Below are 26,900 nucleotides of genomic sequence, written 5' to 3'. Positions count from 1 at the left end.
TTAAGCCAGCTGTGATGATTCACTATCATGCTTGCTTCAAGTTGCATGATGGAACGGAAGCAAGACAGAACTCTATTCACCATGGAACTGAATGAATTTAATAACTATCTCATTGAATTCCTTTTCATTGTTTCTTACTATCATAATATAATTTAAAATCAGGTGATGCAAACTCAAGGACAGTTTTCCTCAAATGTAAAGAAAAACAATAGGACAAATATGCTATAAATTTTGGTGGCTGCCATGCAGAGGGAAGTGGAGAAGAGGGAAAAAGACATCCCCTTGGAGTTAGGATCCAAGACAGCAAGCATATTTAATAATATATTTCAGCATGAAACTTCATGACAGAAGAGCAGGGGCATATTGGCATTGGGAACCATTTCAGAGAATGATTGAGAACTTCTAAAGTGTGAGTCAAAACATGCTTAGACAAAGGAGTCATGCTTACACTTCTGGAAAAAGACAGAAAAGAGAAGGAAAAATTACAGCTTTGGAATTTGAATTTTAAATGCAGATGGGCTTAGCAGTGTAGATATGTAAGTTATCAATGAAGCAGCTTTTGGGAGGTAAAATACATTATCTCATTAAAGGGATATTGTAACATGAATCTTAAAGGGTCTTATTAATAAAAAAAACATGGGAGCCAGATATTGGGGTGATGCTGAAAGATCAGAGAAACAGAACAAGCCACAACTACCCTCACCTGGCCAACTTGTCAGCTGATCCTGTTTCCTCAAATTGGAAGCCTCTCAGTCCTCATCCAAATGGATCTCAGCTGAACTGCTGCTAATAGCCTAAAAGCTTAACAAACTTAGTTCCTGGTCCTCATGCCTTATATACCTTTCTGTTTCCTGCCATCATTTCCTGAGATTAAAGGTGTGTGTCACCATGGGATATTATAATTTTTCCTTCTGTATCCTTAGCAAGTCTTTTGGTGAATCAGCTTTGCTAGATGACCAACAGACCAAACCTGATTATCTCTAAAATTAAGAGACAATAGCAGGTACTCTTCTAAACTTTGCAACAAATTAGAATTTCTTGTATCCACTCAAACCCAGAGCTTTCCATTTTATTTCATGTGAATGCCCAAGAAGAGACAATTGTGATACACTCCTTTCTCATGTAACCAAGGAAATGTGAGGGGTGATGTACACAGCTGATCATGGGAAAATAACAGCTTCTCTTCTAAACTTTGCAATAAATTAGAATTTCTTGTATCCACTCAAACCCAGAGCTTTCCATTTTATTTCATATGAATGCCCAAGAAGGGACAATTGTGATATACTCCTTTCTCATGTAACCAAGGAAATGTGAAGGGTGGTGTCCACAGCTGATCATGGGGGAGGGGTCCATTCTCAATGGCCTCTGAGTTCACTATTCCCTGTCACTATTTCACACAGTACTTAAAATGTTGTAGAATGTTATTTTAAGGTGTGTTACTTTTTTTATGTTGAATTTGTTTAACTCTGTGAAGCCATGTTTCTGTGCCTGTCTAAAACACTTGATGGTTTCATAAAGAGCTGAAAGGGCAATAGCAGGGCACAAGAAAGGCTAGTTGGGCTGGCAGGCATAGAGAATAAATAGAAGGAGAAATCTGGAAGAAAGGGAGGAAGAACAAGAACAAGGAGAGGAAGTTGCTAGGGACCAGCCACACAGCCATACTCCAGCCATGGAGTAAGAGTGAAAACAAGATAACAGAAGTAAGAGAAAGGTAAAACCCCAGAGGCAAGAGGTACATGGGACAGTTTAAAATTAAGAGAAGCTGGTTAGCAACAAGCCAAGCTATGGCCCGGCATTTATAATTAAGAATAAACTTCTGTGTGTGATTTATTTGGGAGCTAGGTGGTGCCCCCAACCCCAAAAAGAGCAAACACAACCAACAAGAGGGAAAAGTTGAAGTCCTTACTAATTTGAATCCTGCCATTTCTGATGACTGGGCTGATCTGAGACTGCTGCCAGAAGAAAGGAATCTAACACAAGGAAGAGAAATTGTCACTTGCCCGATCATCTCTTTTATTTAAAATTCTCATTTATAAAACAATCACTTTGAGATTATTTATGTTGAGTGAATATGTCAATGAATAAGCAGATAATAAATGAGCAGATAATTGAAAGGGAACTAAACAGGATGAAGAAGGAATTCTTACACCGGACTCTTATATTTTCAAATGAAGACAATATATTCAATATATATATTACATTGTGTATATATACATACATATATATATATACAATATATATACAATAAGGACTAGTCATTCTGAGGAAATAATCCTTATATATGACCATTTTAGTTAAAAGTGTGGTAACATATTAAAAATATCACTGGATTAAATTATGTTAATGTTAACAAAAGGAGCACCAAGTGATATTAAAACTATGCCTCACGGACTTAGTTCAAAAAGGAGTCATGGAATCCTAAAGAAATGATACCTCGGAGAAATGAAAGGATTCTAACAAAAAGGGAAATGATGACCTCCCACATGCCTTTGCAGCATCAGCTACTCAGTCTAATGTTTCTTCTGTCATTCCTTACTGTTCTCTATTGTTGGTAAACCAAAGAAGATTTTCACAGCAGAACAACACTGGATGCTGGGTTATATTACATTGTATTTGTAAGTCTCCTCTCTTAATGCTAAGGACACAAACAATTATTGGAAGGGTATATGCCTTATTCTATGAAGTTCTTTTATTGTCTCATTAAATTGTAGGAAACTTGGTAGATTATAAAACAGCCTGTGAATCTTAGCTTCAACTTTCTTTAAAATAAAGAGTAAATTGTTTATAAACAGCCCTGGTTAATAATTAATTTATAGTTAATTAATTACTAATTAAATTGTCAATTGAATATTTGACAATGAATTCTGTTATTGAAGAACACTTTCAACTACTTTTTGAAAATTGCATGACAGTATTTTATAGAATCAGATTTTCAGAGTTGTAAATCCAAGTAAGGTTTTCAAATAATGTGTAAATAGCTCATAATTTGTTTATTCATTGAGAAACTATGTGTTAATTATAACATCGTTAGGCTTCCTTTATGCATGTGGTTCCTATTTTTTCATACATGTGAGGACATGCTAGTTTTGGCTTAACATGGCATTCTTTTCACCATTGTCATGTGTCCCATGCTTTCTTACACTTGCCAATAACCATATTAAAGTGTTCTTTCCTCTTGATTTTCAAGCTTACTTTTCTCACTCTGCTTTATGACTATTTTTATTTAAATGAAGTATATCACATATATACAATTGTGGGTGCCAAATTATAGCATTTTCAGAGGATCCTGCCTTTGTTTATTAAGCCAGAATGAGCCATATAACCTTAAATCAATAATGGAAATTTGTGATTTTGATTATAGTCTAGGAAATGTTCCCTCTAATTTTGTTGTACATGCATTATCTTCATACTAAACTACAGTGTCTTCTGACCAAGATAATGTATTTCACATTAAATCTCATTTACTGGAACACTTTTCAACCAATTTCTGTATATATTAATTTTTCCTCTCAGTTTCACTAGCTTAATAACACAGTTCTTGCATCTTCAGAAGCCTCTGCCTTAGTGATTTGATTTCTATCGGTCTTATCCTCAGATTTTGGCAGAATTCCCAGGAACAAGTCTCTGTAGGTTTCAGTCTTATCTGCGCACCAATTGATTGACTTAGGCATTACAAGAACACCCTAAGTTCTGACATTTTTGTTGTCTTTTACACTGTGCCAGGTCAGACAAATAAACAACAAAGCCTCCTACTTCCCCCAAATGGAAATTACCTTAGGGGAAAATTGACTGAAATTTAGCTTATGTCTTATTGAGGGTTTCTATTGTTTTAATGAAACATCATTACCAAAGCAACTTTGGGAGGAAAATGTTTCTTTCTTTCTTTCTCTTCCTTTCTTTCTTTCTTTCTTTCTTTCTTTCTTTCTTTCTTTCTTTCTTTCTTTCTTTCTTTCTTTCTTTCTCTTTCTTCTCTCTTTCTTTTTTGTTCTTTCTCTTTTGTATTAAAAAATGTTTAGACCATAGACTATCATACCCTAGTACTAGTTATATTGATGATGATTGTATCACTATATAACATTTGATGCTAGGATGAATAACTCTTATTTTCCCATTCATTATTTTACAGTACCTGCTACTTCATAACCATTCACAAAGTATGACTTTAGTGGTTTTACTCTTTACTAACAACCTGCCTTAGAAACAATTTCATGAGTCACATCCCAGTTTTATTATGCTAGATCAACTGACTTATAGAATTGTGATAAGGACTTTCTTGGCCAAAGTTCATTAGAATTTTATGATATAGTTTCAAAGTGAAATATACACACACTTGAGATGTGACAATGTTTATTTTCAATAAAATTATGTTTTTTTATATTCATAAGTACCCAATTTTGCAGTTGATCTTTTATACCAAGAGTATAAATTATGAAAGCATCCACAAATTATTTTTTTCAAATATCCATAAAAGATAACTTTACTGAGTCCTACTCCAGCTTGAGAATATTAAAATATTTCTAAAATTGGGATAATAAAGTACAGCTTTATTATTCCAAAACATTTCTCATTTCAATATCTATTACACATATTTTAAAGTTATATATAAGCCGCAATTTATTTTGTAAACATATGTTTAATATAGTTTACTCACCTATAATAAAATATATTAATTCCTTTTTTTAGTTTAATCCCATACAGAGAATTGATGAATTATTAGGATGGAATTTTGTTGATACCAAACATTCTAGGAGTTGTGGCCAACTCATAATTTGCCATGACTTTATTGATTCAGATGATAAATGATGTGAAAACATAATGTTTCTGAAGGTTGAGGCAGTTTCATTCATTTCTTAACTTCTAAACAGTCTAATAGTGGCACCTGTTACGCTGACTCTGGACTGTCTGTGTGAAGAGAGATGCTGATGCTATGGTTAGTAGTTTTTCAATTGTTTTCTGCTTCAGGTGAGGAGAGATATTTCTCTGTCCCACAGAGAGGTTTTTACACTTTCTGTCTTATCCAGGCTGACAAGTTATTAGGAAAATTGTAGCACTTGTACAAAAATATCCTTCTTTTCTTTGAGAGTACCTTTTCTTGAATCTCAGCACCAACACCATTGCTGGGCCTTGTCTTCAGCCCTGTTGAGTGACCTGCCTGCCAACTGGACTGCCACCATCCCCTGTATTCTGCTCCCCCCAAATCCAAACTGCTGCCCAACCCCTCCTATATCATCATCATTCTGGTGGCAAGCCCTTCTCCAAAACTCTGGCCAACTCCAAGGGAAGAGACAGCCCATACCAGTCAAAAGAACAGCTGCAGCAGCTTTTTGGATGCCAGGCTGGTCCTAGGTACACTAGAAGATGACTAAGGATTTATTAGAAGCCTGGCTGGATCTAGAGATCCAAGAAGACATCAGCTTAACCAGAGGCCAGAATATATGAAGGATTCCAAGACCCTGAAAACCCCAGTGGAGATATCCTACTGGAACTGAAGATTTAGCAGTCACTGGCACCTTTGGCCACTTAGGCCAGCAGACCAAAGATGAAATAGAAACCAAGGAACGAACACCTATCCAACAAACACAAACACAGGAGTCAACACCTAGACCTGTAATCATATCAAATCCAGATGCTTAAATGCCAGTGTAAGAACACAACCAATAACAGAAAGGGCAATATATCCCCCACCAGAACCCAACTGTCCTATGACAGCAAGACCTGAACATTCCAACAGAGCTGAAGCACAAGTAAATGCCCTTTAGGGTAACTTTATGAATACGATAGAGGTCTTTGAAGAGTAAATAAAAAAAGTCCCTAAAAGAAATTGAGGAAAAGTCTAACAAAATTTGGAGGAAAACAGTAAATCTCTAAAAGTTTGTCAAGAAAATCAAGGAAAAACGAACAGTTGATAGAAACAAATAAAACTGTTCAAGGTCTGAAAACGGGAGTAGAGGCAATAAAGAAAACACAAACTGAGGGAATTCTGGAAATGGAAAATCTGGGCAGGTGAACATGAACTACAGTTGCAGTCATCACCAACAGTATACAAGGGATGGAAGAGAGCATCTCAGGCATTGAAGATACAACAGAGGAAATAGAAAATGTTATATCTATAAAATTCCTAACACAAAACAGCAGGAAATCTGGGACACTATCAAAAGACCAAACCTTAGAATAGTATGAATAGAAGGAGAAGAATCCCTGCTCAAAGGCCTAGAATATATATTCAACAAAATCACAGAAGAAAATTTTCACATTCTAAAAAATAACATACCTATAAAAGTACAGAACACCAAATAGACTGAACCAGAAAAAAAATGTTCGTTGCCACAAAATAATAAATACACTAAACACACAGAATAAAGAAATAATATTTAATGCTGAAAAAGAAAAAGGCCAGTTAGCATATAAAGGCAGACCTATCAGAATTATATTTGACTTCTCAATGGAAAATCTAAAAGTCAGAAGAGCCTGGACTAACATCTTGCAGACTGTAAGAGACCATGAATACCAGCCCAGACTTCTATACACAGCAAAACTTTCAATCACTATAGAAGGAGAAAACAAGATATTTCATGGCAAAGTCAAATTTAATCAATATCTATCAACAATATATCTTCTTTTATTTTTTGTGACTTGCTCACATTTACTAAAATATTTTCTAGACGTACACAATAACTTCAGTTTTTTTCTGGGTCACTCAGTCTTTTTTCATTTTTCTATTATTATTATTATTATTATTATTATTATTATTATTATTATTATTATTAATTCTACATACCAACCACAGTTTTCCCTTCCTCCTCTCCTCCTGTTCTCTCCCCTCATCTTTCCTGTACCCCACCCCACCCACTCCTAAGAAAGTGTAAGGCCTCCAGTGGAAGTCAACAATGCATGGCATATCAAGTTGAGGCACGACCAAGCTCCTCTCCCCTTCATCAAGGCTGAGCAAGCCATCCCACCATAGGGAATAGGTTCCCAAAAAACAGCTCCTGCACCAGGCACAGAACCTTGTCTCATGGCTAGGGGCCCCACAAATAGACCAAGCTACACAACTGTCACCCACATGCAGAGGGCCTAGGTCAGTCCCATGCAGACTTCCTAGCTGTTGGTTCATATCTCCATGAGTTCTCATGAGCATGGGTCAGCTGTCTCTGTGGGTTTCCCTGTCTTGATCTTGACCCCTTTTGCTTATAAAATCCCTCCCCCTTCTCTTCAGTTGGACTCCCAGAGCACAGACTGGTGCTTGGCAGTGAATCTCTGCATCTGCTTCTAGATGAGGTATGGATAATGACAATTAAGTTGGTCACCAATCTGATTACAGAATGCCAGTTCAGGCACTCTCTCCGCTACTGCTAGGAGTCTTAGCTAGAGAAGTCCTTGAGAATTCCTGGGAGTTAAGTACATGCCATGTTTGTCTTTTGGGGCCTGGTTTACCTCACTCAGGATTATTTTTCTAGTTCTATCCATTTGCCTGCAAATTTTATGATGTCATTTATTTTTACCACTAAGTAATACTCCATTGTGTAAATGCACATTTCTTTAATCTGTTCTTCAGTTGAGAGGCATCTAGGTTATTTCCAGGTTTTGGCTATTATGAATAATACTATAGTGAACATAGGTGAGCAAGCTTACTTGTGGTATGATTGAGCATCCTTTGGGTGTATGCTCAAGATTGTTATCACTTGGTCCTGATTCCCAATTTTCTGAAAAATTGCCACATAGATTTTCAAAATACCTGTACAAGTTTGCACTTTCACCAACAGTTGAGGAGTGTTCCCCTCGCTCCACATCCTCTCCAATAAGCAGTCATCAGGGTTTTTGATATTAGCCATTCTGACAGGTGTAAGATAGTATCTCAGAGTAGTTTTGATTTGCATTTCCCTGATGACTAAGGATGTTGAGCAATTCCTTAAATGTCTTTTGGCCATTTAAGATTCCTCTGTTGTGAATTCTCTGTTTAAATCTATACCCCATTATTTAATTGGATTATTTGATATTTTGATGTCTAGTTTGATGAGTTCTTTATATTCTGTGAAGATCAGTCCTTTGTCAAATGTGAGGTTGTTAAAGATCTTTCTCCATTCTTTGGTTTCTGTATTCGTCTTATTGACTGTGTCCTTTGCCTTACAGAAGCTGTTCAGTTTCAGAAGGTCCTATTTATTAATTGTCAATCTCAGTGTCTATGCTACTGGTGGTATATTCAGGAAGTAGTATCCTATGCCAGTGAATTCAAGATTACTTCCCACTTTCTCTTCTATCAGGTTTATTGTAACTGGATTTATGTTGGGGCCTTTGATCCTTTAGCACTTGAGCTTTGTGTATGGCAATTGATAGGGATCCACTTGTATTATTCAACATGTCACTTGTTAAAGTGCCACTTGTTAAAGTTGCTTTCTTTTTTCCATTCTACAATTTTTGCTTCATTGTCAAAAGTCAAGTGTGTGGATTTATGTCATGGTCTTTTATTAGATTCCATTTATCCACATGTCTCTTTTTATGCCCAAAATACTACATGATCTTTTCCTTAGATGCTGGAAAAGCCTTTGACAAAATTCAACAACCCATCATGATACAGGTCATGGAGAGATCAGGGCTAAAAAGAACATACCTAAACAATTAGCAAGCTAATAGCCAACATCAAATTAAATAGTGAAAAATTCAAAACAATTCCACTAAATTTATGAACAAGACAAGGCTGTCTACTATCTCTATATCTATTCAATATAGTATTGGATGTTCTAGCTAGAGCAATAAGACAACAACAGGAGATCAGGGGATATAAATGGAAAGAAAGCAGTCAAACTTTTGCTATTTGCAGATGATGATGTAGCCAGAAGGTTTCCTGTGTCCCATGTGGTTCAGGTCCCGCAGCTGCTCAGACCCAAATAAACACACAGAGGCTTATATTAATTACAAACTGTATGGCCATGGCCATACAGTTCGTTTACATTTATATTTTATTTATAACTGAAATAGATAACTTGCCATTGTTTCAAGAATTCTAAAATTACTTTAATGTCGAGAAAAAAGCATAAAATTTATTTTATATCTAGACTCAACTTGAATTATAAATAAGGACAAACAAGTTTTATATAATAAATACTAGATAAAGAGTCCTAGTCTCAGTAACTATAAAATTAATTATGTTCTTTCCTATTTACATTAAGTTTTCCTACTTTTGTTTATCCTAAAGCATGTTTATACTCTTAATATATAAGATTCCCTATAATTCTTTTCAGCTTTAACAAATTCTTAGTGCTATTCTATTGCAAATAATTTCCCTATTACTCCAGAAGTCAATAAACTATTTTCTTAAATAAGAATATAATAAAGATTACATTAATATGTAATTGATTTTTTATTACTGTAGCTCTATAGTACAGCTTGAAGTCAGGGATCGTGATGCCTCCAGAGGTTGTTTTATTGTACAGGATTCTTTTGGCTATCCTGGGTTTTTTGTTTTTCCATATGAAGTTGAGTATTATTCTTTCCAGGTCTGAGAAGAATTGTGTTGGTATTTTGATGGGGATTGCATTGAATCTGTAGATTGCTTTTGGTAAGATTGCCATTTTTACTATGTTAGTTCTGCCTATCCATGAGCATGGGAGATCTTTCCATTTTCTGACATCTTCTTCAATTTCTTTTTTCAGGGACTTAAAGTTCTTGTCATATAGGTCCTTCACTTGCTTGGTTAGTGTTACCCCAAGGTATTTTATGTCATTTGTGGCTATAGTAAAGGGTGATATATCTCTGATTTCCTTCTCCACTTTTTTGTCCATTGTATATAGGAGGGCTACTGATTTTTTTGAGTTGATCTTGTATCCTGCTATGTTGCTGAAAGTGTTTATAAGTTGTATCAGTTCCTTGGTGGAATCTTTGGGGTTGCTCAAGTATACTATCATGTCATCTGCAAATAGGGAAAGCTTGACTTCTTCCTTTCCAATTTGTATCCCCTTAATCTCCTTATGTTGTCTTATTGCTCTGGCTAGAACTTCAAGTACTATATTGAATAAGTATGGGGAGAGCGGACAGCCTTGCCTCATTCCTGATTTTAGTGAAATTGCTTTGAGTTTCTCTCCATTTAATTTGATGTTGGCTGTTGAAATGCATCACCATTGGCTAGCATCTAGAATATTAGCAGGGACAATTGGCATTTCAAACACTTCTACATAAACCTGGTACTGCAGGGACAACTGTCATTTTGAACACTTCGACATAAACCTGGTACTGCAGGGACAACTGTCGTTTCGAACACTTTGACATAAACCTGGTACTTTCTAATTTGTGCAAAGTAAGCATGTGTAAAGCCCAACATGAAGAACTTGTAGCAATTTTTAAGGACAAGCTTAAGATACAAACTATTTTAGACAATGATTTTCCCACTATCAATCAACTCAGCTGAAAACAAGAATAAACAGGATATCTACAATGATGTGTATAATTATTGATTTACTGTAAAAGTTCTTAAATTGATGCTAGCAATTTGGAGTATGTATGTTTATTACTATAGGTCTGGAATTTTTTTGAAGTTGGATATGATTTGCACATTAGGTTAATTTTGATTAAGTAAAATCATCTTTTTGTCAAGGTTTAAAGAGTGACTTTAAAGTGTATTCTCTTCTTGTTACGCTTTGTGAATATTTGTATTCTGATATAACATATTCATACAACAGTTTTCCCATAATAACATTACATTATAATATATGACTTTAAGTATTTGGTTTTAAAACTGCTGTCCTCAAATTAATCAATATAAGAGATTATATAAATACATATGTATATATTTATATATTCCAATATAATATAATCTTACATTAAATATTTGGGGAAGGTGAACCAATAACAAATCATTCCAACAAGGCCGTGATAACAGATCAAGGAGACAATTCTCTACAGCTTCAATTTGAGTGTACTGTGATTGATTACAGCATAGAGGACAGGTTAATTACAAAAGTGTGAATGATCAAAAAACAGAACACTGAAGAGTCCCCCTACAGAAGAGATGGAGCCCCCCTAACATGCTAACTTTACTATACACTGTAATAACTGTCAAGACAATGTACAGTCAGGATAGAATTAAGTGCAGCTAGGGCTGGGGAACAGGTGAGAGAGCTAGAGTCTCAGATGAGGGTCTAATAAGGTTCAGCACCCTCTCTTTCTCTAACAAAGTATTAATAGGCAAAATTATATGTAACCATTTGGTGGGTTGAGAATCAGAATGAATGAGTGGTAGAGTCCTTGCTGACAGTTTAATGACCTTCACTACTCTCTCTTGATTTTAGGAATGTTAATAGCATCAATTTTATAAGGATTTGTGAGTGTGTGTAACTACAACTGCTCTGATGTTGAGATGACAATGATGGCCATGTCATGCCTGGGAGACAGTGTACTGAAACATATACATAGAAATGATAAACCCACTTGAGTATAGCTGTGCTGCTGTTCTTGTTAAATAAAAGGTAATGTCCTTTATTCATCAATCCCAGTTAAACATTGAAGTGCATCCATCTTTTTACAACACCTTTCTATTCTTTCACCCCATGTTCATTTAAATTACTCTGATGAGTTCATCTTTAAGCTTAAGATATTTACTTTTTTCTTTTTTCTATTTTCCCATTTTTTAATGAAAATATTCTCTCATACAACACATCCCAAACACAGTTTCCCCTCCCTCCACTCTCCTAGGTCTTCTGCCCTCACTCTCCCTGAGATCCACTCCCACTCTGTTTCTTCTTCAGAAAACAGCAGGTCTCCAACAGACAACAGCCAAACAGGACAAAACAACATACATTAACACAAAGTAAGGGCGCTCATATCAAGGCTGGACAAGGCACCCCAATAAGATGAAAAGTGTGTCAAGAGCAGGCAAAAGAGTCAAAGATACACCTGCCCCCACTGTTAGGCCTCCCTCAAAAACAGCAAGCTAATAGCCATAATACAGAGGAGCTGACGCAGACCTGTGCAGCCCCACACATGCTGCTCAGTTTCTGTGAAGCCAAGTGAGCCCTACTGGTTGTTCCAGTGGGACGAATTCTCTTGGTGTTCTCCATCCCCTTTGACTACTACAATCTTTCCTACACTCTTCTGTGGGGTTCCTCGATCATCAAGTTGAGGGACCCAATGGAGGCCTCCAATTTAGACTCTGCACATGATTTCTGGCTGTGGGTTAGTGCATCCACTCCCAACTGCTGCCACCTGATGATGACAGGACAAGAGATTGATCTATGAATGTAGCAGGCTAGCATTAATAATATTTTAATAATGATTTACTATCATCATCATCATCATCATCATCATCACCTTCATCATTATTATTAATTTTGGCAGTTGTGTTTGGTTCTACCCTAAGACTCCTGGCTATTCAGTCTCTGGTTCCTGTCCATCCAGTCAGTGTATGGCATGGGTTCCCTCTCCTGAGATGGTCCTCAAGTTAAAACAAACTTTGGTTTGTTACTCCCATATGTTCTGTGCCACCATTGCCCCAGCACATCCTCAGGCAGGACAGATTGTAAGTGGAGGGTTTTGTGGCTTGGTTGGCATCGAGGTTTCTGTTTCTGTAGCCTGAAGATCATCTCTCTGTGCCAAAGAGACTAGAATGTAGGGTGAAGGTTCCAAGCCCACAGCAGCTTGAGTTCTCTACAGTTCATTGAGCTGAGTGGAAGCTGTCCTTCACAATGAGGAGCCACTGCCAGATTTTGGAGAGCAACCTTCTGTCCTAGCATCATCCTGGGTTGTTTAGAGATCTCCATGGCAACTCCTCAGCCAACAACTCAAAGCAAGGATTGCCAGTTCAGACTTCATATCCTCCTTTACTAGGAGTCCTCAGTAGGGATTCCAACTGAACTAGGTTTCCACACTACCCCACAAATGCCCCCCCAATTCCAGATTTCTCTCTCTCTCTCTCTCTCTCTCTCTCTCTCTCTCTCTCTCTCTCTCTCTCTCTCCCATCCCCATCTGTCCCCAGTTCATCTTCAGCAAGTTGTCCTTCTGCTATGGACTATCCTTTGCATATATGCCCAAGAGTGGTATAGCTTGGTCTTGAGGAATAATATCAAATTCTTCATTAATTTGTGTGTTATCCTTGTTCAGGGGTTATGCTAATGTTCTCTGTATCATTCCAATTTTCTAGTTTTAATATGTGTGCTGCTGAATTGAGCATTACATTTGGAATTTTCAAATAACCTTTTTACTCTCACAAATACCCTGACTCAAAACACAACCTATTTTAGGGAATACAGATATAATTAATTGACATTACTTTTACAATATAAATAATATTAGCAATATTTTGTTTCTCCAAAATATATATATGGACTTTATTTTGATATATAAAACATTCTTCAAGATTGTCTTTGATTTGTTATATTTTGAAGATAGATTCACCAGTGTAAAAAGAAGTCTTATGCTCCAAATAGCAAAAGCCATGAGTAAAGCTAATTTCCATAGCTTTATAGCAAAAAAAAAAAATGTATCTAAGACCTGGAATCATTTTGAAGATCTCTATTTCTGCATTTTAATTTTCTTTACATTATCAAAAGATAAAATGCACTAATTTATAATCATGTTCAAGAAATTTGTTTTCCTGTGAGGTGATTAAAGTCAGAAACAGATTTAATGTAATCCTACAATCTGGATTTTGTAAAAAAAAAAAAAAAAAAAAACCCACAAACTTCAAATAAAGTAAATATATATAATTCAGTCTATGGCATTAGGCTCATATGACAAATGTCAAAATGTTCTTGGGATAATGATTGCTGGTTAGTCCAATAGCATATGATCCCTAGTGTTGGCAGGACTGTTATATAAATGCACTTTTCTTTGTCTCCTCTTTTTACTACTGCTGTCACTCACTGCCTTTTGTGGCAATGGACACATGGACTTACATTGAAATTCTGGACACCTGTCACAGGCTCAAAACGTTAACACGTCAAAACTTAGGTGCATTTGAGGAGAAAACATTCTGCAGACAAAAATTTTTTGTCTGTCCCTTTTCAATTAAAACATCCTACAATATTTGCCAAAAAACAAAATCTAAAACACTGTTTTCTTTTCATGATGTCTAAATAAAATCTCAGAAGTAATTTAGACAAAGTGGATTTTTTCACATAAGTCATGATCAAAAGTGGCCTAAGACATAATTATCTTTTTCCACAGCTAATTAAGAATAAAGATGCTGGGTGGTGGTGGCACATACGTTTAATCCCAGCACTCAGGAGGTGAAGCAGGTAGACCTCTGTGAGTTCAAGGCCAGTCTGGTCTACAGAGCAAGATCCAGTACAGGCATCAAAAAAAAATTACACAGAAAAACCCTGTTTCAAAAAACAAAAACAAAAAATGAATAAAGATAAAATATAACAGAAATCCTTTTTTCTTTGTGTCAGTGAAACATTTTAAAAATATTACAGACATTAGAGAGTTTTCTCATTAAAGTAGTTCATTCTCTCTCTCTCTCTCTCTCTCTCTCTCTCTCTCTCTCTCTCTCTCTCTCTCTCTCAGTTCTCCTATGTTCATAGGGACTTAAACATAACTCTTCCTTATCATATGAAATAGACTGAAATTATGAAGATTAAGTCTAAGAAGAAATGAGAATAAGAATAAGAAAATCCTTCAAGGATTGAGTTTTATATTGAAAGTCAACAAAAGTTAAATATGAGTCTCTAAGAAATGAAACTGACATTTTAAAAGTCAAACAAAGTGTTTCTTGTTTGGTATGAAGAGTCATAGAAATTGATGTCATGGTACAAAGCAGAAATGGAATTCTTCATTACAAGAGTCTAACAAGTAATACATTTTTATAAACTAGGAAAATGATCAAAGTTTATCTGAGAAAAATAAAATTCATGACCTGAAAAGACAAATGAGGAAAGAAACTACTTGAGGTAGAAATGATTCTTAGCCACATCTAAAATTAAATCTGCTCGAGTATCCATAAGATTAAAAAAATATCTAAGCATACCAGTGTACTTAAAAAAACAAATTTTCATTTTTACCAGTAATGTCTGTAGACTATTACAATACAATGATGAAATTTAGTTTCTCAGGATCCCATGAAAAACAAAATGACACAGCAAATTTGATAAACTTCAATTATCTCTTAAAGCCTAAATTGATTATTTAAGAAAAGTATAGGAAAAGATAAATAAAGTTGTGTTAAGTATGGTACCCAGCAAGGTAAAGAATGAAGTCTAAGTGGTTATTTTGAGCTGTAAGTGGACAAACAAAACTCAGTTTTGTTACCCACAACACCCTGGGGAGTTCCACTAATCTTTTACCACTCAGGTGAAACTAGAGTATGTAGTTTGAATGCAGAAAAGAACCCCAGGTTAAGTTAAGAAAAAATAGAAAGTCTGAGGAAATTGCTGGGACATGGGAATGGTAAGGGACTCTTTGGAATCTTCTTTGTTTCTCTTGCCAGCTGAGAGTCAAGATTCCAACATCCTTAGCAAAACTTGCTCTGAAGTTTCTTAAATACAGTCAGTAGTTCCTTTAGGGGTAGTATTTGTCATATACTAAACACAGCTACTTTCCTTCCAGGCATGACTTCTTTTATAAACAGATAGTGTTAGATAGCAATGTTAAAATAGCATTAAACAATGCTTAAGATCTGAGGATATGTAATCTTCCAGTGTGGTGGTTTTCTTTTCAAGATATTTTCTGGTAATCTCACAAATGAGACTATAAGATTATTTACCCCAAGAACATTTTAACTCCATCCTCAATTCTTCTGAGCTACCTGTTAGCATGATTTTAGAGCTATAATCATACTCGGCTCCTGGTAACCAACCTATTATCTCATATAAAGCTCTGTTAATGACTCTTGGAAATGCCCTTCAGGAGTCACTAAAATAATCCGTGTGGCTCTTACAAAACAATTAAATTGACTCTCTTGAGAAGTTAATATCCAAAGTTGAGTCCAATCTTTTTGCTAAATACTTATTCTCTTTATTCATTCCTGTGTTTAAATTCATATTAAAGCATTCCCTCAATATACTTCAACACTGCTTGATAATAACTTACTCCAATGCTTTTTTGTTTGTTTGTTTGTTTGTTTGTTTGTTTTTTATGAGCAAAAATCCTGGCTTCACTTCAGTAGAGGTATAAGAAACACTAATTTTAGCATTTTCTGTCAAATACTATAAACTTTTGACAAGGAATTAAAATATTTCTCTCACGCCTTATAAAACCTTTGTCCAAACACATTATGCTATGTCTGCCACATCTGCACGTAACTGTAGCTGGAATTTTCCTTGGGCCACAAGCCAGCTCCCAAATAAAGACATGGAGACTTATAATTAATTATGAATGCTTGGCCTTAGCTTAGGTTCTTTTAACTTAATTTAACCTGTTCATCTTAATCAATATTTTGCCTTGGGGCTTTTTACCTTTCTTTCATTCTGTATGTCCTACATTCCTGCTTCCTCTGCATCTGGATGGCTGGCCCCTGGCCTCTCCCTGGCTGCTTTTCTCTCTCCTGAGCCTAAATTCCTCCTCCTACTTACTCTCCTGACCAGAAGTTCTACCCAAACCTTTTTCCTCAATACAGGCCATTCAGCTCTTTATTAAACCAATCAAGCACTTGAAGAAGGCAAAGTAAAGCAGGAACACATCTTTACATAATTAAACAATTGCAACACCTCTTTAAATAGTTAAACAAATATTCTACTACATAAACAAATGCAACACATTTTTACACAGTTGAACAAATATAACTCATCTTTGCACACTTCAATAAATATTCCTCACCACTTCCTCTTTCTGTGAAGCTGTGGAACACCTCCCCACACCTCCCACCCCACTTAGGTAATCTCTAAAAAATGAAATCAAATTATTTCAAGTGATACTTTTCATGTTGTTATTTACCTTCCTGCATAAGCAGCAAATATTATAAATCTTCTCAGGAAAATTAATAGAAGAGATAAATGATTATTGGGTGGGATAAATGAGAGTAATGGGGAAGTAAATATTATTAAGATGTGTTTTATATAAAACATACACATATGTGATGAAATAAAACTCATTCTGTAAAATTCATATTATGAAATATTTTTAAATGGGGTTTTGTTGGTTAAACTTAGCAATGAAGGCATTGTTTAAATATAGTACACAGCTACAGATTAAAAACAAAATATATCATGGTATCTCTTTCCTTGTTCTCCCACTCTGTTCCTGATCTAGCTGGGACCTCCTGCTGCCCTAAGCTCTCTTTCCCTCAACCGTTGCCCTCCATTACCCACCTCCCCCTCACATCCAGTTTGCTCATGTAGATCTCATCCATTTCTCTGTCGTTGGGCGATCCCTGTGTCTTTCTTAGGGTCATATTTACTAGGTAGCCTCCCTGGAGTTGTGAGTTGCACTCTAGTTATCCTTTGCTTTACGTCCACCATAAGTGAAGACCCCATGGGAATAGGAAGAAGCAGAGTGCTAGAGAGGTCCCCAGAAATCCATAATGATACCTTCAAAATAGACTACTGGCAATGACCTACTGACCTACTCTGGTGATCAGATGGCCGAACACCCTAACTGTCATGATAAAACTCTCATCCAGTGACTGATGGAAGCAGATGCAGAGATCCACGACCAAGCCCCAGGTGGAACTCCAGAAGTCCAATCAGCAAGAGAGAGGAGGGATTATATGAGCAAGAGATACTGAGACCATGATTGAAAAAAGCACAGGGACAAATAGCCAAACTAGCAGAAACACACGAACTGTGAACCAATAGCTGAGGAGCCCCCACAGAAAGGGATCAGGCCCCCTGGATAAGTGAGACAGTTGAACTATTTAGGAGACCCCCCAGGCAGTGGGACCAGAACCTGTCCTTAGTACATGAGCTGGCTTTTTGGAACCTAGGGCCTATGCTGAGACATTTTGCTCAGCCTTGGTGCAGGGAGGAGGGGACTAGACCTGCTTCAAATGAATCTATCAGGCTGAGCTGAATCCCCAGGGGGGAGACCTTGCCTTGGAGGAGGTGGGAATGGGGGGTGGGTTGGGGGTGAAGGGTGGGGGATGGGAGGAGGGAGGACAGAGGAATCTGTGGCTAATATGTGAAATTAAATTAATTATAAAATAAAAATAAAAATAAACAAAATATAGCATTCCTTCTGTTTCCTTGTAACTCTTTTTTCAAATCAACATATGAAAAAAATCATTTAATACTTGTCTTTCTGAATCTGGATTACTCACCATGTCTATACTTTGTCAAAACTACTTCTCACTATGCAGCAATTCTTTTTGACAAGACTTTTAGTTTGTTTGCCAATTTGTTTGTATAATTAGGAATTTATGTTTGGTTTTTGTTTTTGGTGTGGTGGGGTGTGTGTGTGTGTGTGTGTGTGTGTGTGTGTGTCTGTGTCTGTGTCTGTGTGTCTGTGTGTGTCTGTCTGTCTGTCTGCCTGCCTGCCTGCCTGTCTACTTGGCATCTTCAGAAATAGAATTTCTGTCAAATTCTGGATTGAAAACAAGAGCAATGGTAGTGCCCTATAGTGTCTAGAGAGGTCTATGAGACCACAGTACCCAACAACTCTAAAACTCCTAATCCATTCCTGCCGCTGGGCATAGCCTATCGTGGCTCTTAGGGACATAGTTTTCCTGCTATATGGTAACTCCATTTAAAATATCTGTGTGTTTATTTATCTAGTCCTTCACAAAACTTGACAATGATCTTAAAAATAGCATTCTCTATTTCCTGGTCCACATAAAGTAATCATTTCATTCAGAATTCTGGAACTCCTCATTATCATGGCCATTCTTTCCACAGTAATGAGCCACAATATCTCTGGTTTGTGGCTGAGGGTAGGAACTTGCTTTTAAGAACTTGACAGTGTTGCTGGATATGAGGATGACAGGAATTTAGGAATATTAACCCTGTCTCTGAACAATTTTTTTCCTGTTTTATTAATAGAACTGGGTTTTTCCATATAATATATTTTAGTCAGTTTTTCCCCTCTCCCAACTCCTCCTAGATTATCCCCTCCCCCACACCCCATCCTGCAGTCAGATGTTTCTCTGGTCCCACAAAGTCCCCACAGTCCCATGGCCCATTTATAGAATAATCACTCAGAAGCTTTTATTAATTAATACTGCTTGGCCATTACCTCAGGCTTATTACTGACTAGCTCTTATACTTAAATTAACACGTAACTCTTACCTATGTTTAGCCATGTGGCTAGGTAACATTTCTCAGTTCTGCCTTGTCATCTTGCTTCCTCTGTGTCTGGCTGGCAACTCCTGACTCAGCCTTCCTCTTCCTAGAATTCTCTTTGTCTGCTTATCCCACCTATACTTTCTGCCTGGGTACTGGCCAATCAGTGTTTTATTTATCAACCAATCAGAGCAACACATATTCACAGAGTACAGAACAATATCCCACAGCACTTTTCCTTTTCTGTCTAGTCAAAAAGGAAGGTTTTAACTTTAGAAAAGTAAAACTTATACATATATCAAAACAGTTATCAAGCAAGAACTATACTTACAATATCTAGTCTATTGGTATCTGCCAAAATTAAAGAAAGTATTCCATCATCTATCCTATATTTGTGAGTCTAAAGTTTCATATCTAATTTATCTTCTATCATAACTAAGGAAAATTACAATTATAACTATCTAGTCTTCAACTACATCAAAGACCTCAGAAGGACATAATATTACCTATGTTAAGAGGAAATGCATTGAAAGTATTTCCAAAAATCTAGAATGACAGAGACATCTGGTTACCTGGACAGTCATCCAATGTTCCTCTGTAATCTTGGGGCATCCATCTTCAGCCTATAGGTCTAGAGTCTCTCAGTTGCTTCTCTCTGTGTCCTGTAGAATGTTTGTCAATTTCTTCTGTAAGGCAAGAACCTGAAGGACCATCTTGCCTTGCAAAGTTCAGTGGTCATCTTTTTATGGGTCCTGCATGTCCATTTAATACAATATACTGTCAAGCAGTTGATGTAAGGGTACTATTTTGACCAGTGGCTAACTTTTGTCACAAAGAAAGAAAACTCCATAATGAGTTTCTTCAATGCCCATTATCTTCTTTAAAGTAGTTTGGCACTGCCAGGAGCAGACATGTCTCAGTGTACAGAAAGTCAAATCTCTTAAAACATTTTAAATGCCATACTCTGTAGGTCTTTGAAGTGTTTGAAGATTACCTACCTAATTAAATTGTATTTATGTATATCTAGAAAACTTAACTATGTGTGTGATTATCATAGATGACTAATTATTAATCTGTACTTTTTAATTATACATTACAATTTTAAATGAGTTGCTTAAACAATACTTTAAACAAGAGTAGAAATATACATACAGTATAACAAAATTAACTTTAAATTTGTATCAATAAACTAAAATTTATAGCAATGTAAAACATTTTAAACAAGTTGCTCTTTAAAAGTAGATTCAATAATCTACCCTTTCATCCTATCATATCTATATCTTATCCCCCTATTATCTTTTAGAAAGATATGGACTATGTTGTAATCAATCTCTAACAAAGACAAATATCCATAATTCATTGTGTGGGAATGTGGGCATAGTGTTCTATGCTAATTCCTGCTGATAAGGTGCACTGGTAGCCTTATGGAGATCCTGAGAAAATTTGAGATAATGGTCAAATCCTGGGAAGACCAGCTATAACCTTTGTTGATAGGTACCATCTGTCAAAGTTCAGGAGGTCCAGCTTGATCAAATCTGATCCATTTTAACCTGGAACAAATCCATAACCTCTGCCTTCCTTTGGAAAAAAAAAGCAGAGCCTCCTTTACAAAGCAACTTATCCTTAGATAAGTTTTGAATTTAAGATACTTTTAACATACATATTTCGGTTTAACTTAGCAGCCTTTATAATCAAATGTCTCTCTCCAGTTAAAAAATCCCAAAGACAACACAATCAAGATTCTCTGTATAATATCCATCTTAGATGACTTATTTTTTATTTTTACTGTCTCTTTAAAGACTTTATTTTTAAAAAATATCTATTTCTTTATATAGCTGTCTATATTCCTTTTCCTCTCTCTTTGAAGCCTATGTACATTTTTACACACATTGTAAACTGTTTAGGGTTTATGCCATCTGAATTGGCCTTATTGTGAATCTTTAAACTTCAGTGGCTAGTACTGAAATGGCAGCTTTGGCTGCTGGCTCTGCCTACCTCAGCTTCCCAATATGGCTGCTCTAAGTTTACTGCCAGCTCCAGGGGAACCATGCTCATCTCTGACTCTGTGAAGCAGTGGTTCCTTGCTTCCATCCAGCAACATGTAGCCCCAAAACCTCTTTTTCTTATTCTTTTTTATTTTCAAGCAAAAGCTAAATCCACCACATACCATGCTGCTCAATTTACAGGTGTTACTGTGTACCATGGCAGGAATCTGCCATGCTGCACTCAAGCCCATACATATGCCATGAGCCCACCATACTGTAGCTCAAGTCTGCATGCCACAGCATCTTTGTACTTTGGCATCTCTACATCTTGACCTGCATGAGACATGAAGTAGAAAGCTGTCTTGGCTCCATTATTGTGTGTTTAGAAGCCCTTTTTAAACTCTTTTGTGCCTTATTGAAATTTGAGATACCCATGTTGGGTGCCAATTATAGTCAGATTTTTCTTGGGTTCCACCAAGCCCCCGCAGTCCTATGGTCTACTTATAGAATAATCATTCAGAAGCCTATATTAATTATAACTACCCAGCTATTGGTTCAGGCTTATTACTGATTAGCTGTTACACTTAAATTAACCCATAATTCTTATCTATGTTTGCCACATGGCTTGCTACCTTTTCTCAGTTCTGCCTTGTCATCTTGCTTCCTCTGTGTCTGGCTGGCAACTCCTGACTCAGCCTTCCTCTTCCCAGAATTCTCTTTGTCTGCTTATCCCACCTATACTTTCTGCCTGGGTACTGACCAATCAGCATTTTATTTATCAACCAATCAGAGCAACACATATTCATACAGAACAATATCCCAGAGCACACCCCACTCCTTACCATTTCTTGAGACAAATAGTCTACAAAAACTCCATTAACTTTGTTTTGTGTTGGCCATCTACTGCTAGGGTCTATGCTGATGTTTGGATAATGTACCTAGGGAGTTCTTGATGGAGAAAATGAATGTGTCTGTTTCAAGTGTGTTTAGAGAATAATTTAAGGAAGAATGTCCTGAACCCCAGTATCCCTGGCCTGCCATGCCCTAAATAGGTCCTCTAAATTTTGAGTGTCTGCTTGGCTAGACAAAGGGAGTCAGAGTCCTTTTCTCTTAGCCACAGTGGCCTGGAATGAGATGTGATGGTTTGAATGAGAAATGTCCACCACATGCTTGTTAACACTTGTTTCACTGTTCTTGGCACTTTTAAAGAAGATTCTGGAACTTTAGGAGATGAAGCCTTACTCTAGAAAGTATGGCACTAGAGGCACCTTTGAGAAATCTAAGTCTCATCCAATATGCTGTTCTCTCTCTCTGCTTCCTATCTTCAGATGAAATGTGACTGTTGTGCTTTGTGAGTGACAGGACAGGACCATGCCCCTGCTCTATGACTTCAGCATCATAGTAGACTGCTTGTCTTTTGGACCTGTAAGCCAAAATAAACCCTTCCTTCCCTAACTTGCTTTTGTCATAATGTTAGATGACATTAACAGAAAAGCAAGTTGTAACATATGTGGGTATGTGGTAAGGCACAGTATAATAGACCCGCACTGTGAGTAAGGCTGAAACTTAAACAATGAGCTTAGAGGACAAGAAGGCCCTACATTTTTCAATGTGTATGCTCATAACAATGCTACCTTAACAAAAAGGCATGGGGAGACCTATGGAATGTTTTCTTCCATGATTCTACCACTAATGTCACAGATACTCATTGTTCCTGTCAATGCTGAGATTTTCATGAATGAATGCTTCTCTACTTACTGTATGTTTTTAGGACAAGGCACAGAGGCTTTTGAGATTATCCATTTTTCATACTTTGCAGTTAAGATGTGGTCTTGATTTTAGTCAGCTTGGCAAAGATTCTTATTTCATTGTTCTAGGACGTACACTTTAACAAGCCCATTTTGACATGCATTCTTCTTCCCTACATATAGTGTTTCTGGGAGTTCCTTACTTCTGTAGTAACACAGTGCTATTTGCTGTCATGATGATTCACACAGCATCATAGATTAGACAAAAATGAAGCCTGTTCATTACAACTAAAAGTGACACATTATAAAGCAAGATAATAGCAGTTAGACTACCCAATTCATTGATTATTCTTTGTTCTGAATAAATGAGATACTTGGAAAGAAAAGTGAATTATGAATATAATTTTGAATACTTACTTGCAATTCTGGGTAGTAACCCATTTAAACCTACATAAGGATAGTACTTCTTCAGCAGCCAAAAAGTATGTCACAAATCCAAGGGATCCATATTGATCTGAGTCATTTTATTTTTAGAAATTCATGAAAAAACTGACTTTGCAAACGTAATTATTGCAAATATATTTCACACATTATGAACTCACATGAACACAAAAAGAATTGTCTCTGTCTTTGCTATGTCATGTTAATACAATGATTAACTATGTAGTGAGTATTCAAATTACTATTTAAGCAACATCATAAGAACTATAGGCAAGTAAAAGTTGCATGAGGATAAAGCATAGTATCTCTTAGCCATGTAGCCACTACTACATTGCCTTCAATCAACAAAATAATTACCTACCTATGTGAACCTATGTGCATGCAGACAATGTTATTTAAGCTCCTGTATCACACACACAAAAAAACACACACACACACACACACAGAGAGAGAGAGAGAGAGAGAGAGAGAGAGAGAGAGAGAGAGAGAGAGAGAGAAGTAAAGTGGAGGAGGACTTGAAAAGAAGGGGTGTGGGGGTGTGGTGGGAGGGGAAAAGATATAAGCATATAATGGGGAACACTGGTGAAAGCATTATATCTGTACGAAATTGTGAATGTATTCTTTTAAAAGAAAGAATAGAGTTCATTGCATTTCTGAATGAGCTACCTTTCAATTAATATAAAGTGGCATGTGAGATAATGAGACTGCCTTCAATCACACAGGAAAATGTGACATCAGTGATATGAAGGAAAAGAAATCAAGCTAGGTTTTCATTATTACTATTCATGTATTATAAGTTTCTGAATACACAAAATTATCTTTGTGATGGTGACTGATGAGTGCTGTCCACACCTATACATTACAACAAATAGAATCTCTATGTAGCTTTCCTGGAACTGCTTTACCAACAAGTTTGGGTTGTAGTTTAATGTAGACAAATTTCTAAATGGTCTTATTAATAGAAAACACAAAGCCAGATATAGGAGTGAAAACCTTAGAGAGATCAGAAGAACAGCCACGTGCTCACCTTACCTCACCAACTCTGCAGCTTCCAAAAGCGAGCTACTTCCTGTCTACCCATGCCTATACGCCTTGCTGTTCTGCCATCTGATTTGCTCTCTCTGTCCAGCTACATCACTTCCTCTTCCTACCCAGCTCTGTCACTTCCTGTCTATTTGTACAGACCTCCAGACTTCCATGGTTAACTGGAATTTAAGGTGTGTGCCACCATGCCTGGCTCTGTTCCCAGCGTGGCCTTGAACTTACATAGATCCAGACAGATCCCTGCCTCCCAAGTGATAGGATTAAAGGCATGTGATAACATTGCATGACTTTTGTGTTTATTTATAATGGCTGGATTTTTCCTCTGATCTCTAGGCAAGCTTTATTTATTAGAGCACAAGTAAAATATCGCCACAGTTTACTGATGGAGAGTTTGTGAGGGATTTGGTAGGTGAATTGGAAGGATAACTGGATTCCTTTACTTGATGGTGGTTATTCTGGTTAAATAAGCAAGGCCTAAGACTTTCCCATGGCTTCCTGATTCTAAGTAATGGCAATGAGATATAACAGAGTATCATTTCTGGCTGCTGAATATTTGGCTGGATAAATAGTTCCACAGACATTGCCACTTCCTCTTATTTCCCTGTGATAGCCCAGTGTTGTGCTTCTCAAGATTTTCATTAATGCCAGATTATCAGTTGTTATCACAAAGACTCCCAACTGTTTATGCCATGTTTCCACCTCCATCACCACATTGTAGCCTCCTGTTCCTATCTTAATTCTTAATCCACATGACTTAACTATGGTCAATTTTAATGCCAAATTGAGAACAGCATGCCAAGTATTCACATGTGGTATAAATATAGTCAAGTACTATATATGCATGTTCCACTAAATTCAGTATTATTAAATTATAGTGCTTTGGTAATTGGAAAATTGATGATTTACACATACATATATTTTTGACTGGAATTTTTTCTCTGAACATTGAATATTTAAAGTGAAAGTGTTATGTTTTCAAATAGGCTTTTTTCCACATCTGATGTGATTCTTTTACACCTGCAAATGCTTCTAGAGATCCCTCAATGGAGGAGGGATGAAGAACTGGGAAGAGCTGGGTATTTGAATTGCTGCCTCATCCACACTATGCTTAATAAGTAGAGGCTAAGCGCTAGGACAGTGGCATCACATGTTAAGAAGTAATGATTATGAAATGAGAATAAAATAAGTGTGACCGCTTAATGTGCTTAGGAATGCAGGCAAGTAGTCCGATTAATGTCTCTTTGACAGCATTATTTCATTAGCTTTCCCTCATTTCTGTGTCACTGTCCTCACAGGTATGACACTACAATTTTGTTTTGTTTCTGCTACAAAGCACAGGTACTCGTGAATAAACGGGGTTTAGAAAAAAAAAAATATATATATATATATATATTGTGTATATATATATGTGTGTATACATATGTATATGTATACACACACATATATGTATGTATATATGCCATTCTTGTCTCTATTCTTGACTTACAAGGAATGTGCCTTAAAGCCAATTGTATGTCAGCTGTTGATAGTAAAATACACATTATATTTGAAATCTTAGATGTGTGTGTCGGTCATTGAATTCAACCAAATATATAAAAGGAAGAGGAGATAGAAACAGGACATTAGAGATATTTTAAGAACGTACCCTACTTGATTCCATTCATTATATGAACAATCATTATAAAATGTGATTCCAGAATTGATTCTGGAAAAATGAATAATCATAAATCATTACTTCAAACAACAGATTTATCTGAAACATACTCACTAGTCCAAGCTTATATTTATTTTCATCTCAGTCCCCTTTGGGACTCAGTGCCTAGAATACTCATTTTCTTTACATCACCTCTACATATAAAGTGGGAACTTCCTACTTTAAAGAGCAGGGTGAGCAAAGGAAGCTAATTGTGGTGAAATGCTCCCTAAACTCCTCCTAACATTTATTCAGATTTTTACACAGTCCTCCAAAGTCTAAGACAAGAAGAGTAATAATGAGTCCTACTAAGTACATTGACAAATTCCATTTTATCCTCAGCTACATAACAGAAACCTGTTTCAAAAAACACAAAACATAATAACTAATGCAAAACAAATGCATGATACATTATTACATTAGGACTTCGAGAGTACTCACAGAAATTATTCTTTTTTTAATTATTATATTAACAACAACCCTCCCCAAGAATTTTATTGGTATGTAGAAAACATATGAATGAACCATGCGAAAAATCCTAAAAGTGCTTCAGTGATAATAATAAGCACTTCCTTAAAATTTGTCTCACAAAGTTAGTAGCTGAAGTTTGAAAAACATTCACAATATCAACAATGGTTGCATATTCTATCCCTTGGCAAAACTGTGACAATCACATTATTTTTAGTTCTAAAATTACCAGTGAATTCATATTCAAATTGGTTTACATGCAATTTACATAAAATACAGGGTTTCAAAAGAATACTATGACCAGCTATTGAAATGTTGATATTTAATTTAGGCTTGTATCATTAAGTAGAATAAAAGGCCATTCATTACACTGGCATGAAAG

At 36.3% G+C, this 26,900-nt stretch overlaps 1 pseudogene; it reads right to left on the bottom strand.

Moving 5' to 3' along the window:
• Positions 1 to 13,044: 13,044 nt before the first annotated feature.
• On the bottom strand, positions 13,045 to 13,161 carry LOC131921362 (U6 spliceosomal RNA; annotated as a pseudogene).
• Between the last annotated feature and the right edge of the window lie 13,739 nt (positions 13,162 to 26,900).

The sequence above is a fragment of the Peromyscus eremicus genome, chromosome 10 (assembly GCF_949786415.1).
Source record: "Peromyscus eremicus chromosome 10, PerEre_H2_v1, whole genome shotgun sequence".
In the NCBI taxonomy this organism is placed as follows: Eukaryota; Metazoa; Chordata; class Mammalia; order Rodentia; family Cricetidae; genus Peromyscus; species Peromyscus eremicus.
The sequence above is the reverse complement of the archived record's forward strand: the minus strand, read 5'-3'. Positions and strand labels throughout refer to the sequence as shown.